Source organism: Sarcophilus harrisii, chromosome 3, assembly GCF_902635505.1.
Source record: "Sarcophilus harrisii chromosome 3, mSarHar1.11, whole genome shotgun sequence".
Classification (NCBI taxonomy): Eukaryota; Metazoa; Chordata; class Mammalia; order Dasyuromorphia; family Dasyuridae; genus Sarcophilus; species Sarcophilus harrisii.
The window spans coordinates 466,427,769-466,442,632 of NC_045428.1; positions in this window are offsets into that span (position 1 = coordinate 466,427,769).

Here is a 14,864-nt window from a genome sequence, read left to right on the forward strand (position 1 = left end):
TTCACTCCCTTCACATTTTCTCTAGAATATTCCCCTTTGATCATATCTCCCCATACACAATCTTCAACTTCTCCCTATTTTTTTTTGCTTTCTTTCCTACTGTCTTAAAACATGCTTAATTCTCCCCATATTAAAAAGCAAACAAAACTTCATTAGACCTCACCATCACCCTATATGTTGATCCTCCTTTCCTCAGTTCAACTCCTAGAAAAATTTGTTTATAGTCATTGCCTCTTCTTCTCCTCAATATTTTATAATCTGACTAGATTTTTAACTAGTCAATATTCCATGTGTTGCCATGATCAAAAACTTCATAACCTATTGGTCAATTTGTTTTAATGAGTTTCTCTCTGATTAGTTGAGCTCATCTTCAAATATAAGACAGTTTGTTACTAAGACTATACTTAAAGCTTTTCCAGTTTGGCAAAATATCCTTGAATGTACACAGCCACAGTATGATGAGGTCTCCAAAGTCTATAGAAGTTTTGTAGGAATACTGACAAATAAAATTCTGGGAAGTAGAAGCTGATGAAGATAGCCTGGGTGCTTTTCTTTTGTATCAAGTAGAGATGCAGTCCATATCGAGAACAAGGATAGGTTAGATTCATTGATCAGTTGACTTCTATAACCACTAGATGGTTCAATGGATAGGCTAGATGTGAAATCAAGAAGACTCAAGTTCAAAACCAGCCTTAGACACTTACCAGTTAATACCAGGCAAGTCTGCTTTAGTTTCCTTATCGCTAAAATGGAGATAATAATAATATCTATCTCCTAGGGTTGTTGTGAGAATAAAATGAGATAATATTTGTAAAAGGCATTAAAAACCTTAAAGCACTACATGTGTGTTCAATTGTTTCAGCTATGATCCCAACTCTTAATGAGTTCATTTGGGTTTTCTTGGAAGAGATATTGGAGTGTTTTGACCTTTCTTATTTTATAGATGAGGAAATTAAGGCAAACAGGGTTAAATGAGTTGCCCAGGGTCACACAGCTAGTATGTATCTGAGGCCATATTTGAACTCAGGAAGAACAATCTTCCTGACTTCAAGCCTGGTACTCTATCCATTGTGCCAATCTATCTGCTCTAAAGCCTTATATAAATGTTAGGTATTAATAAGTACTATTATTGTTGTTATTACTGGCAAAAAAAGTGCTAGAACTTGCAGGAAAGTAAAAAAAATTAATTCAAACACATTCTTTATTATTACATAGTTTATAATCTGGATGAAGGGAAGAAATATACTCTATCTAGCATCTTAAAATTCCTCCTGTGGATAAAGTTTAGTTTCATTCTGTATACCCAAAATAGTAATTACAATCACCTGGGGAAAACCCATTCAAAATACATTTCTTTCTAGGAATTTTTATTTTAATTCTTATTAAATATCTGTCAAGTGCCTAAAACAGTATATTAATAATAATCATTATCTATAGTTACATATATAATATTTAAGGATACCCTCAGCTCATAAAGAGGATTCCCTAGGGATCTTACTTCAAATTTATGGGACTATATCCAATCAGAACCATAACTCATGAACCCCTAACTAATGTATGGACTTTAATAGTCTATCACATACATTGTTGGTGGAATTGTGAACACATCCAGCCATTCTGGAGAGCAATTTGGAACTATGCCCAAAAAGTTATCAAACTGTGCATACCCTTTGATCCAGCAGTGTTTCTACTGGGCTAATACCCCAAAGAGATACTAAAGAAGGGAAAGGGACCTGTATGTGCCAAAATATTTGTGGCAGCCCTGTTTGTAGTGGCTAGAAGCTGGAAAATGAATGGATGCCCATCAATTGGAGAGTAGTTGAATAAATTGTGGTATATGAATGTTATGGAATATTATTGTTCTTTAAGAAATGACCAGCAGGATGAATACAGAGAGGCTTGGAGAGACTTACATGAACTGATGCTAAGCGAAATGAGCAGAACCAGGAGATAATTATATACCTCAACAGAACAGAAAATGGGGGAAAAAACATGAGAAAGATTAAAGTTAGTGATAAAAATATGCTTTGATCTACATTCCAAGTTCTTTATCTGGTTATGGATTGCATTTTCCTTAGTAAGTCCTTTTTATTTGTCTAAAATCATTGGGTTGTTGAGAAGAGCTGGTCAATCATAGTTGATCATCACACAATGTTGCTGATACTGTATATAATGTTTTCCTGGTTTTGCTCTTCTGTATCAGTTCATACAAATCTTTCCAGGTTTTTCTGAAATCAGCCTGCTCATCATTTCTTATAGCACTTATTTCCATGTATCTCAACTTGTTCAGCCATTGCCTGATAGACATCCCCTCACTCTACAATATTTTGCCACCCTCAGAGGGCTGCTATACATATTTTTGCACATGTAGATCCCTTCCCCTTTTTTATTATCTTTTTGGGATATTGACCTAGTAGGACTATTGCTGAATCAAAGGATCTGCACAGTTCAGTTATCCTTTGGGTATAGTTCCAAATTGCTCTCAAGAATGGCTGAATCAGTCCACAACTCCATGAGTTGTTTAATTTGCATTTTTCTAACCAAAAGTGATTTAGAGCATTTCTTCTTATGTCTATAGAAGGGTTTGATTTCTTCATTTGAAAACTGCCTCTTCACATTCTTTGCCCATTTGTTAATAGGGAAATGATTTATAATCTTATAAATTTGACTTAGTTCTCTTCATATTTGAGAAATGAGGCCTTTATCAGAGATACTTGCTGTAAAGATTGTTTTCCAGCTTTCTATTTTCCTTATTGTGTTGTTTTTGTTTATAATTTAATAAAGTCAAAATTATCTATTTTTGCATTTCCTAAAGCTCTCTATCTCTGATTTGAGCATGGATTTTTCTCCTTGCCTTAGATCTGACAGGTAGATTATTCTTTTAATTCTTTTTTAATTTGCTTATTGTGTCACCCTTTATATCTAAATTGTGCATCCATTTTGAATTTATCTTGGTATACAGGATGAGTTGTTAACTTATAGCTCATTTGTATCCTGCTGTTTTACAGTTTTCCCAGCAGTTTTTGTCAAAAAGTGAGATTTTATCCCATAAACTGGGTCTTTGAGTTTATCAAACACTGGATTACTTTTGCCATTGGCTACTGTGACTTGTGTACCAAGTCTATTCTACTGATATAGTACTACTCTATTTCTTAGCCAATTCTATATAGTTTTGATGATTACTGCTATATAGTATAGTTTGACATCTGTTATTGATAGGCTACTTTCCTTTGTTTTTTCCCCCATTAGTTCCCTTGATATTCTTGACCTTTTGTTCTTCCAGATGAATTTTGTTATTTTTTTTTAGCTCTATCAGATAGTTTTTTTGTTAGGTTGATTGGTATGGCACTGACTAAATATATTAGTTTAGGCAGAATTGTCATTTTTATTATATTGACTTAGCCTATCCATGAGCAATTGATATTTTCCCAATAGTTTAGATCTGATTTTATTTGTATGAAAAAAGTTTTGTAATTTATATAGTTTATATAGTGCCTGGGTTTGTTTTGACAAAGAGATTACTTATCTTAATAGAAGATAGCTGAATTCTCATATCTGCTTCTGCATTCAATGTGTTGTGGTATGTTGTTTTGGTTGAAGTACATGAAAAAATCTGGCCTCACACAAATATATAGTTGGAAAATTTCTGTAGTTGTATTTTAATAGATAAGCAATATTTTATATGTATAGTTTTATACATGTATTTTTAACATGTCAAAATATTTTGGAGATACTGTTTTTTTCCCAGAGGTAAGACCTAGCAACCAGATTGTGCCCCAGGCTTGTTATAACAATAATCTTTTGTGTTTTATATTTTAACACTCTCTGGCAAAGTGCATTGCTTGAATCAGAAACAGAGGTACACACTGAGGGATTTAGCTAGCTCCCCTTATTTCCCAGGGCCATCCATCATAACTTCACAACCCCTGCTCCTTGCCACTGACAAGTACCGCACTCCTGTTCCCATTACAAAACTTTGGTTCTATACCCTGCAAGGTATCCATGACACCCTAAAACTTGAGACAATTACTAAGCATTTTCCACTATGCTTCTGTTTATTGTTAAACTGGTTGGTGTAAAGAGAGTCAAACTTGGGATTCTGTTTCCCCCCATTAAGAAACAGAGACCAGAAGTCTAACTTGATCCTGAAAACCACATCCTCTAGATTAACAATACTTAAGAGAACGGATAGATGTATTCTTTGGTGTCCCCTCTTCCTGAGGAGAGGAGAGTGGCCAAGCTTCTGGCCTCAATCTCTTGCTTCCCTTATTGGCAGGAATTAATCTCCATTGGACAAATGTAAAGAGAGAAGAGCCCAGAGATGTATGTCTATGTGGACCTCCCTTCAGAGTCACACAGTGATAGCTTCTTACTATGTTGTGGTTGGCTTTTAAGAATTCACGGCATATGAGTACTTTGATCACAGAAGCAAGATGAATGGGGCTGGAGACTCAGAGGGTGTGAAAAGAGCTCCAGTTTATAATGCTGTACAGTCTTGTTGATATACATCTTTGCAAGCATGATCAGCACAGTAGGCAGGCCCCAATCACCATTCAGAGAAGCAGCTCATGGGCATTGCATATGCATGGTATCTACCAATGGGAGGAGAGCCAATCCAGCAATTCTGCAGCTCACTCACAGGTGAGAGGCCCTGTTCAGGCATCCTTGTTCACACAACCACTGGCTGTGACTCTCCAGCTCAACACTTGTCCCCATGATCACAAATCAATGCTGCTTGCCTAACAAGGGCGTTTCTGCAACATGGCAGAAAACGTACTGTGCCAGCAGAAGTTGAGGTGGCCTCGATACTCCCTCTAGGCAGGGTCCCATAATTCAGCAATTCCCCCTTTTTATCTTTTAGATAAAAAGTCCTTTCTTGAGCTGCAACCTCTGAAAGGATAGTGGAAAAAGATCTATAAAAGCATCCTAATATTGCAGGGCAACAACAAAGCAGTAACAACATAACAACACATAGGGCAATCCATGGTTCTAATTTTAACCACCATGAAAAGGGATTATCAAACCAATGTTTGGTTTTTTTTCAATAGTTTTATCTGGATTCACATTGTAATTGAGCCTGGAGTTTCAATAACTCTACTTGTGCTCCTGTTTCCAATGATACTTCTATTTTTTCTATTGGGATTAAGGTCTGTTTCTCACTTTTGACAGGAAGCACTGATACATAAGTTCTAGTGACCACAAATACAGTCTGATTTTCAATTTGAGTATACAATTCCAACAAGTAACATTGTAAAAAGGTAATGTTTCTTTGGTAACAGTTATAGGGTCTCCCCACATAAATGCATATTTCCCTCCCAGACATATTGTAGTATAAAATTGGTATTCAATTCTCGTGCCATTTTTCCAAAAACCAGGTCCCAAGGTGTTTTTCCATGTGCCAAATTGCTGGTCCAATTCTTGAGTGACAAGAATGTGTCCCATGGAGGCTTGTGCTTTATAATGGGCCAATCTAATGATCCATTATATCAACACATTGCTACAACCCTTCTGCACAGATGAGGGTGTCGCCATGACAGGGCGTCCCCCTGCATGCACAGTATGTGTTACATGATACTCCACCCACCATGAGACAATCCTAGACCATGGTGGGTCTAGCCCATATTTTGGTCTCTTTTGGCCTCTGTTACCACTCCTGATTGTATGTAAGACAGAAAACATCTATCAATAGTCTTGGGGGCATGTCTTTTTCTTCTGTTGTATGGTCGCCTCTTCTTCCTTCTTTTCCTCTTCAGTTCTATGGACAACTTTGAGATATCTGGTGGTTCCACTGCTAAAGATTTTCTCCTATGGAGATACAAGCATATCCCGGCCCCATATTAGAACCCTATAGGGTCCCTCCCATCCTTCAGGACCCTTTTTCATTACCACGGTCTTGTTCTTAGGGGGCCTTCTTAATGAAGATGGGGTGTTATCTTTGAGTGATTCTCTGCCTATGTTCACCAGAGAGTATTTCATAGCTGGACTTAAATCATTTGAATCAAATTTTAAGTAATTTATTGTGTACACTGCTTTATCTATATCTTTCTGAGTGACCCTACCTCCATTTCCCTGTTTTTGTTTTTTTTTTTTGATAAATCTCTTGAGGGTCTGATTAGTCCTTTCTACAATGGATAATGTATGGAAAATTCCTGTAAGAACTATTTTGATATTGAGGTATATGAGGGTTCATTATCAGTCTTAATGGTGTGTGGGATACCCACAGAGGGAAAACAGTGAAATAGGTGATTTATTACATGTGAAGCAGATTCCGCTCATTGAGAGGATGCAGATACAAAAATATGTGTCAACTGTAGCATGAATGCATGTTTTTCCCAAATGTGTAACATCCATTTGCCATATCATTCGATTTGTCACCTCTGGGTTAGTCCCCAGCCCTACAGGTCTTTTAGGATTATATATTGGTATGGAGAAAGCAAATTTATCCCTGTCCTCAGGGTGAAGAGGGATAGAGTAAAAGCAATCCTTAATATCTATTATCCGTAAGGGTCATTTCCTGGGGATCATATTTGGGGATGACAAACCTGCCTGTAAAGAACCCATGTCTTTCATAAGTGAGTTTACTTGTCTCAAACCTGTTAACATTCTCTATTTACCAGATTTTTTTCTTTATAACAAATACAGGGGACTTCCATGAGCTATTTATGTTTCCTCAAAATTTCTAATTCTAATTGTTCTTGTACTAATTGATATAAAGTGGCTGTTTTCTCTTTGGACAGGGTCCATTGCTCCACCTATATTAGTGTGTTAGTGGAAGCCTTAACAGCATGGCCTCTCCCAAAATTCTGTGGTAATAGTTCATCCCTAAATTAATGTAATATATTCCTCCCCATAAGTTAATATGTAAGCCATCTATTATTAAATGAAAATGGTTCTTGTCTTTCCATCTTTTTGACAATTTACCAGTTCAGCAGACATCAAAGCCTCCTTACTGCCTCCTACCTTTGCCAAGGGGACCATTGAGAGGCAGCCACCACAGTCCTATCAGCTCCAGTGTCTATTAATCCTTCAAACTGTTGGTTATTCAAAGTAAGGGTCAGTATCAGCCGAGTGAGTGTGATAGCCTTTATGAAATATATTTGTACAATAGCCTTTGAATTTGGATCCATCTGTGGGGCTAATTCACAATTATTATCTTCTGTTTTAACTGTAAGTTCATATGGAATGACTATTCCTTGAGCTACACATTGTCCCTTGTTAAGATATGTTTCAATATTTTCAGTGTTAATCATAGTTATAGACATATTTGTATGACTAGGATAGTTAATGAATACTGGGGTAGTGGAAGATTTATAACAAGGATTTTTAGTTGTTTTCCTTTTTGATACTGTTGAATGGGTGCTTCACAAACCAAGGAGTGGGGGGGGAGGTGATAATAATCATTGTTCCTGAGTTTTATTACTGTGAATGTCCCTTGGCGTCTAAAGCTGCATATCTGTTCCTCCATTCCTGATTTATATCTGTCTCTACTTGAGCTGTCATTCCCCAGGTTGGTTTCAGGGCCCTCTGGGGGTCCCTTTTTACCCTTTTCTTCAGGAATCCTACTCTATGCTATCCTGATACATTGGGGTATTTGGAGATATGTCTCTTTAGTAAAATGAGTTTGATCTCTTGTGTCTGCATGAGCCCCAGTGCTGCTAACTTGCTCAAAGTATAACTTCATGCTTGCTCCTGGAGCAGCCTAAGTGGCAGTCAACCGAGTCTTTTCTAAAAATTCTGTCATCGAGAACACTGCCTAGCCTGGAGTCAACACAGCCCATGAGAATGCTTTCCCATCACTGGGGGACAAAATTTCCCATGACATTGTTTCAAGTTGTAACAGATGAACTGAGTCCTTAAGCTGGTTTAGAACTTTAAAGAGAAGTGGTTCATGTCTGGGTCTTCTGTGCCCTGACTTAAAAAGGTCATCTTCCTCTATAACAGGATGTAATTCTTCCCACCCCTCTGTGTCTTTTCCTTGAACTCTAGTCAACTGCAAAACTTTTTGAAGTCAAAGTAAAGAATGTAACTGATTACCTTTTGCCTTTTGCTTGCTAAGTCTTTGTTTTATATTTCTGATCCTGCTTTTCCTCAGTTCTAATTTTATTTTTTTACATTAGGAGAGTCTTTGAAAGCCTGTAGGTCTGCATAGACACAAAAATAAGGTGGGGCCAAAGGTGGTGGAGTTGAGGGAAGCCATTCATTATCATCCTCCTCAGGCTCAGGAGAGGGACATCTACTGCTAAGAGATGGACTTGTCTGTGCCCCAACTGTAAGTTTCTTGATCTCCTTTTCTAGTTCTGACTTTGTTTAATGAGATTATTTTGTATTTTTCCTCAGCATTGTTTATCAAAAGCAGTGAGCTGTTCGCCAAAAACAATCCATCTGTCACAATTATAATAGCCTTCCTCAGGTAACCATGGAGAAATTTTGTAAGCAATGTCCAGGAATTTCCTAATGTCTCTTAATTGAATTGTGTAACCCTGATATTTTATACATTTATGTATAGTCCTGACATATGCTTCCCTGTCTGAAGAGAGTAGGGCGACTATTTTCTGCTCCATTAGGTTACTTAGCTGCTATCCGCCACACTTTGCCTGGACTGGAAACACAATTTGGCGGGCTCTCCCTCTGGAGTCCTCATAGAGGTTGTCTTGGTCACGTAGCAGTGCTTGACTGTGAAGTGGTAGCTCTGGCACCCTTTCAGGTTCTCGCCCCTGTTCCTCAGGAGCCAATTATTACAGCTGTCTTTTAAGAGCTCAAAGCATGAGTCCTTTGATTTCAGAGGCCAAATGAATGGGGCTGGAGACTCATAGGGCATGAAAGAGCTCCAGTTCATTATTATTATTTATGTAATATTATTTTTGCAAGCATGATCAGCACATGAACAGTAGGCAATCCCCAATACCATTCAGAGAAGCAGCTCATGGGCATTGCATATGCATGGTATCTACCAATGGGAGGAGAGCCAATCCAGCAATTCAGTAACTCACTAATAGATGAGAGGCCCTATTCAGGCATCCCTGTTCACATAGCCACTGGCTGTGTCCCTCCAGCTCCCATGATCAAAAATCAATACCCCTTGCTCAACAAGGGCATGTCTGCAACATGGCAGAAAACTTATTGTGCAGCCGAGGTCGAGGTGGCCTTGGTACTCCCTCTAGGCAAGGTCCCATAATTCAGCATTGCTACATGTTGGGGACTCATCCAGGCAGGGCCTCCAAGGTAACACGTTTGGGTCAGAAGCAAAACCTAAAACCCTAGTATTTCTGATTCTAAAGTCACTGTCAAACCATTACGTCACACTGTCTCTGAATTAGTGTCTTATCTCCCTGCCAGAGTGCAACCAATCAAAGTGCACTTATTAGGCATTTATTAGTTGCCAATGGAAGATAGCACAGTGGATAGAGAGACAGGGTCAGAAGACCTGAATTCAAATGCAGCCTCAGATATTTACTAGCATCGTGACTATGTTATTTCACCTAATTGTCTTGGTTTCCTCAATTGTAAAATGACTTGGAGAAGAAAATGGCAATTACTTCAGCATTTCAGGTAAGAAAACCCTAAATGGAGTTAGGAACCACTTGACATCACTGAACAACCACAGGTACCAATCACAGTGTTAGCTTTTGGGAATACAGAGATAAAAGAATCGATCCCTAATGTCAAAGACTATATACATCCATTCCATCTGGGAGACAAGGTGTACTACTTCACATGCATGTTCTGTCTAAGTATATACAGAATAAATATCAAAATATTGGATCTTCAGGTTTGCTTTTTGTTTCATTTATACTAATTATTAGTAATTTGGAAACATTTTTACTCCATTGTTGGTGATAGTTTTGGATTTCTTTCTTTGAAAACTGTCTTTTCATGTCATTTTATTTTTATCTATTGGGAATGATCCTCACTCTTAGAAATTTTGAATCAGTTTTCTTACTTATCTTGGAAATGAGGGCGCTATCTGAAACTTACTGGAAAAAATCTTTGCATTTTTTCAAATTACCTATTTATGTTCTAGTTTGACTATGTATTATATACTTGGGTTTTTTTTAACTTTTAATTTATAAATCAAAATTGGCATTTTATTTTGCACCATCCTTTTGCTATTTAGTCACATAGAATACCCCTACCATAGATATAAAAGATGCTTTCTTCATTGCTCCTCTAATTTGTTTATAATGTGGTCTTTCAAATCTAGATCATGAATCAATGAAATTGTAATGAATGCCATATATATATATATATTTTTATTTAATAACCTTTATTTACAGAGTTATATACATAGGTAACTACAGTATTAACAATTGCCAAACCTCTTGACCAATTTTCACCTCTTACCCCCCCCTCCCAGATGGCAGGATAATGATGGATGTTAAATATATTAAAATGTAGCTTAGATACACCATAAATATACATGACAAAACCGTTATTTTGCTGTACAAAAGAATCAGACTCTGAAATATTGTACAATTAACATGAAGGAAATCAAAATGCAGGTGGGCATAAATATAGGGATTAGAGAATTCAATGTAATGGTTTTAGTCATCTCCAGAGTTCTTTTCCTCTTAAGCTGGTTCAATTCATTACTGCTCATTGGAAATAATTTGGTTGATCTCACTGCTGAGGATGGCCAGGTCCATCAGAACTGGTCATCATATAGTATTATTGTTGAAGTATATAATGATCTCCTAGGTCTGCTCCATTTCACTCAGCATCAGTTACGAATTAGTCTCTCAGGCCTTTCTGAAATCATCTGTGGTCATTTCTTACAGAACAATAATATTCCATATTATTCATATACCACAATTTATTCAGCCATTCTCAACTGAAGTGGGCATCCATTCAGTTTCAGTTTCTAGCTACTACAAAAGGGCTGCCACAAACATTCATTGCACATACAGGTCTCTTTCCCTTCTTTACCAGTCTCTTTGGGATATAAGCCCAGTAGTAACACTGCTGGATCAAAATTATGCACAGTTTGATAACTTTTGAGCATAGGTTCCAAACTACTCTCTCCAGAATGGTTGGATTTGTTCTAACTTCACAACAATGCATCAATGTCCCAGTTTTTCCGCATCCCCTCCAACAATCATTATTTTTTTCCTGTCATCTTAGCCAGTCTGATAGGTGTGTAGATGTCTTAATTTGCATTTCTGATTAATAATGACTTGGGCATCTTTTCATACTTAGCTAGAAATAGTTCAATTTCTTCATCTGAGGTGTCTGTTCATATCCTTTGACCACAAACAGTTGGAGGTAAACGATTTTTATAAATTAGAAGTCAATACTCTACATATTTTGGAAATGAGGCCTTTATCAGGAACAACGTGGTAAAAATATTTTCCAGTTTATTGCTTCCTTCTAATTTTGTCTCGTTGGTTTTGTTTGTACAAAAACTTTTCAGTTTGGTATAATCCAAGGAATTTTCTATTTTGTGATCAGTAATGATCTCTAGTTCTTCTTGCTGATCATAAAATTCTTCCCTTTCCACAGGTCTGAGAGTAAACTATCCTATGTTCCTCTAATTTATTAATAATTTCCATTCTATGCCCTAGGTCCTTAGATATGGTAAGATATAAGATATTAGTCTAAACCAAATTTCTGTCAAGTGCCACTCTCTGTCTGTCTCTTCCACACCTGTGATTGGCTATATATATATATATATATATATATATATATATATATATAATATACTTTGCTTAGGATTAATGCCTCCTTTAATCCTACCTTCCCTCTAATTCTCACTGCCCTTTTCCCTCCTTCCCCACTTTTTACTGGTGAGTAAAAGTTTGTTCTCTATTCATTTCTGTTGTGTATATTCTTCCCTTACCTTATCTAGATCTGAGGTTCCAGGGATCAGCTGTTTCCCACCCATTTCCTTATTGTAAGATGTCTACGTGTACCTGAATAATATTTCCTAACTCCTTTCTATCCACCTGTGAGAATATTCCCTCTTCTGCTCTTTTCCATTTTTCCTTAAGATCCATGAAGATATATGAACCACTCCCAATTTTACTCACTTCCAGTTCCCCTCTGTGGCGCTTAATGAAATCAGAGGACACATATCTCACCATGACAAGAATTATATCTAGTTTATCCTTTTTTTTTTTTTTTGAATCCCTTAAACATTCATCCTGAATTATTTTTTGTTTTCTCTTCACTTGTATTTGAACTTCTAAAGTTTTCTAATAGGAAGGATTTGGAAGGACTTTCATTAAAGATCCTTTCCCTTCAATAGCACCATATTCTGTTTTGCTTCTTAATATTACTCTTTTCTGAAAGACCATGTCCTCTGCCTTCTGGCATGTCTTATGCCAGGCTCACTGTTCTAATGATGATTGCTGCCAAATTATGTACGATCCAAGTTGTGACTACTTGATAATTGAATTATACTGGAATTTCTTTCTGGCTGCTTACAGTATTTTTCTCAGTGACCTAGAATCTCTGCATTTTAACTATGATGTTCCTGGGAGTTTTCATTCTAAAATCTCTTTCAGGAAGTTGCTGTGTTTCAAAGTAGATACAGAAAGAATTCTGAGAGATTTTCTCTTAGCTGTCAGGAGCTTTAGATTCATGTGAAAGCGACAGGCTAGTCATGGGAAAGTCTAGCAGGGTGGGAGGACAAAGGAGACTGCCTATATTGGGAAATTTTTGGCACTTTCCCAAGGTTCCTGGAGTAGGATAGGGATCAAGGTCTTCTATGACCTCTCAGATATTTGCTGTATGTACTTTATCTGGGGAAGGAATGTTCTTTTCACTGTGCAAGGTTATGATAAGAATAACTAAAAGCACATTTCTGGTACAAAATTCAGGGGCCTGTTTCATCAAGGTGACCTGTGGTTTTTTAATTTCCATTTTATCCTCTATTTGTATGGGAGTTGTAAGATTTCTTGAAGTCTTATGTCTAGGCTGCTTTTTAAAGGGCATTCTAAAAGTCCAATGATGCTTAAGTTTTGCCTTGTTCTCTTTTCTATGTGAGTTTTCACTTTGAGTTATCTTACAAGCATTTATACTACAATTTAGGTCTGGTGCCAAGAGATCCTCCCCTTCTTCTTACCTTTTTCATTTTTGAGATTCTTGACTTTTTATTCTTCCATCTGAATTTCATTATTATTTTTTCATAGCTCTATAAAGTATTTTATTGGTAGTTTAAGTGGTTTATTATTGAATAAGTAAATAAATTTAGGTAATAATGTTCTTTTTATTATATTGGCTTGACCAATTCACATTCAATTAATATTTCTTTAATTATTTAAGTCTGTTTTTATTTTTTCAGAGAACATTTTATATTCAGATTCAGATAGTTCCTGGGTGAATCTTGGCAGGTACACTGTCAAGTATTTTAGAGCTTCTATTTGAATGGAATTTCTTTTTCCAGCATTTCTTGGGGTTTATTAGTTTATACACATAAACTAATTCATATGTGTTTATACACACACATAAAATGCCAATGGTTTATGTGAATTTATTTTAAATCCTTCAATTTTGCTGAAATTATTGTTTCAATTAATTTTATTTGACTCTCTAGAGTTAAGTACACAATTATATCTGTTTAAAAAATAATAATTTTATTTCTTTTCTGCCTCTTTTCATCCCCTCAATTTCTTTTTCTTGTCTTTTTACTATAGCTAGCATTTCTAGCATTATATCAAAAGTAGCAGTAATAATGGACATCTTTATTTTATCCAGATCTTATTGGAAAGACTGCCAACTTTTCTATTACATAAAATATGTTCTCTTCAAGTTTTCATAGATATTATTTACTATGCTAAAGAATTATTCATCTTTTATGATTTCTAGAGCCTTTAGTAGAAATAAGTGTTGGGTTTTGTCAACTAATCTTATAATTTAACTATTTTTCCAATTTGATCAAGTTTTCCTATAAGTATTTAGATGTATTACTACTTATATTTTAAGTATTGATAACAATTCATTATCTATGATACTTTTTAGAATAAATGTAATTTCTGTGTTTTATCTCTTTTTATCATGTCTATATTTACTGTAGGTTTATATGGAATCACGATTACCACTCCTGTCTTTTTTTAACTTTTTTAACGAAACATGAACAATTTTCCTCCAGTTCCTTGTGTTAATTCTATATGAATCATATTTCAAATGTATTTCTTATAAATTGTTGAGGTCTGTTTTCTATTTCATTCTGCTATACTCTGCTTTTTTATGAGTTCATTCCAATGCTTGCAGTTATGATTGTTAATTGGTATTTTACTTCATCCTGTCCACTTAAACTTTTTTTTCTTTTTGCTCCCACTCCCCCTGATTATAAAGTCATAAAAGTTTGCCATTCATGCTTTTTTAGGTTAAACAATCTATTTTCTCTCTATTGCAGCTCTCCTCTATCCCTGCTCCTATCTCAGACTTTTTTACTCTTTTTTCCTTTCTTTTTAATATCCCTCTCATTTTCCTCCCTCCAATACTTGACTTTGCTTATAATTATTCCCTTACCTATCCTGCCTTTCCTTTCAAACCAGTCTCAACATTTCTTTTGTCCCTATCTCTTACTATTTCCCTTTTGAATTTAATGTGTTTCTCAACAGAAATATCTTTTTATGTGTAATTGTGTTCAATCTTCCTTTTGTCCAGTTGAGATGAAAATGATATTCTTGGGATGCCCTCTCTTCCTCCATAATTATATACACTTCATTGTATTCACTTGTATTATGTAATAGTGATTTTTCTTCCTTTCTTCCTCTTTTCTTGCTCAATATAGTCCTTTATGATTCTCATTTTTGTCTTTGCATAAGACTGTTAAGACTATTAAAATAGAATAAAATCTGTCATTTTAACCTTTATGACCTTTTCAGATATCATAGTTCTAAGAAATCATTTATTTCTTATTC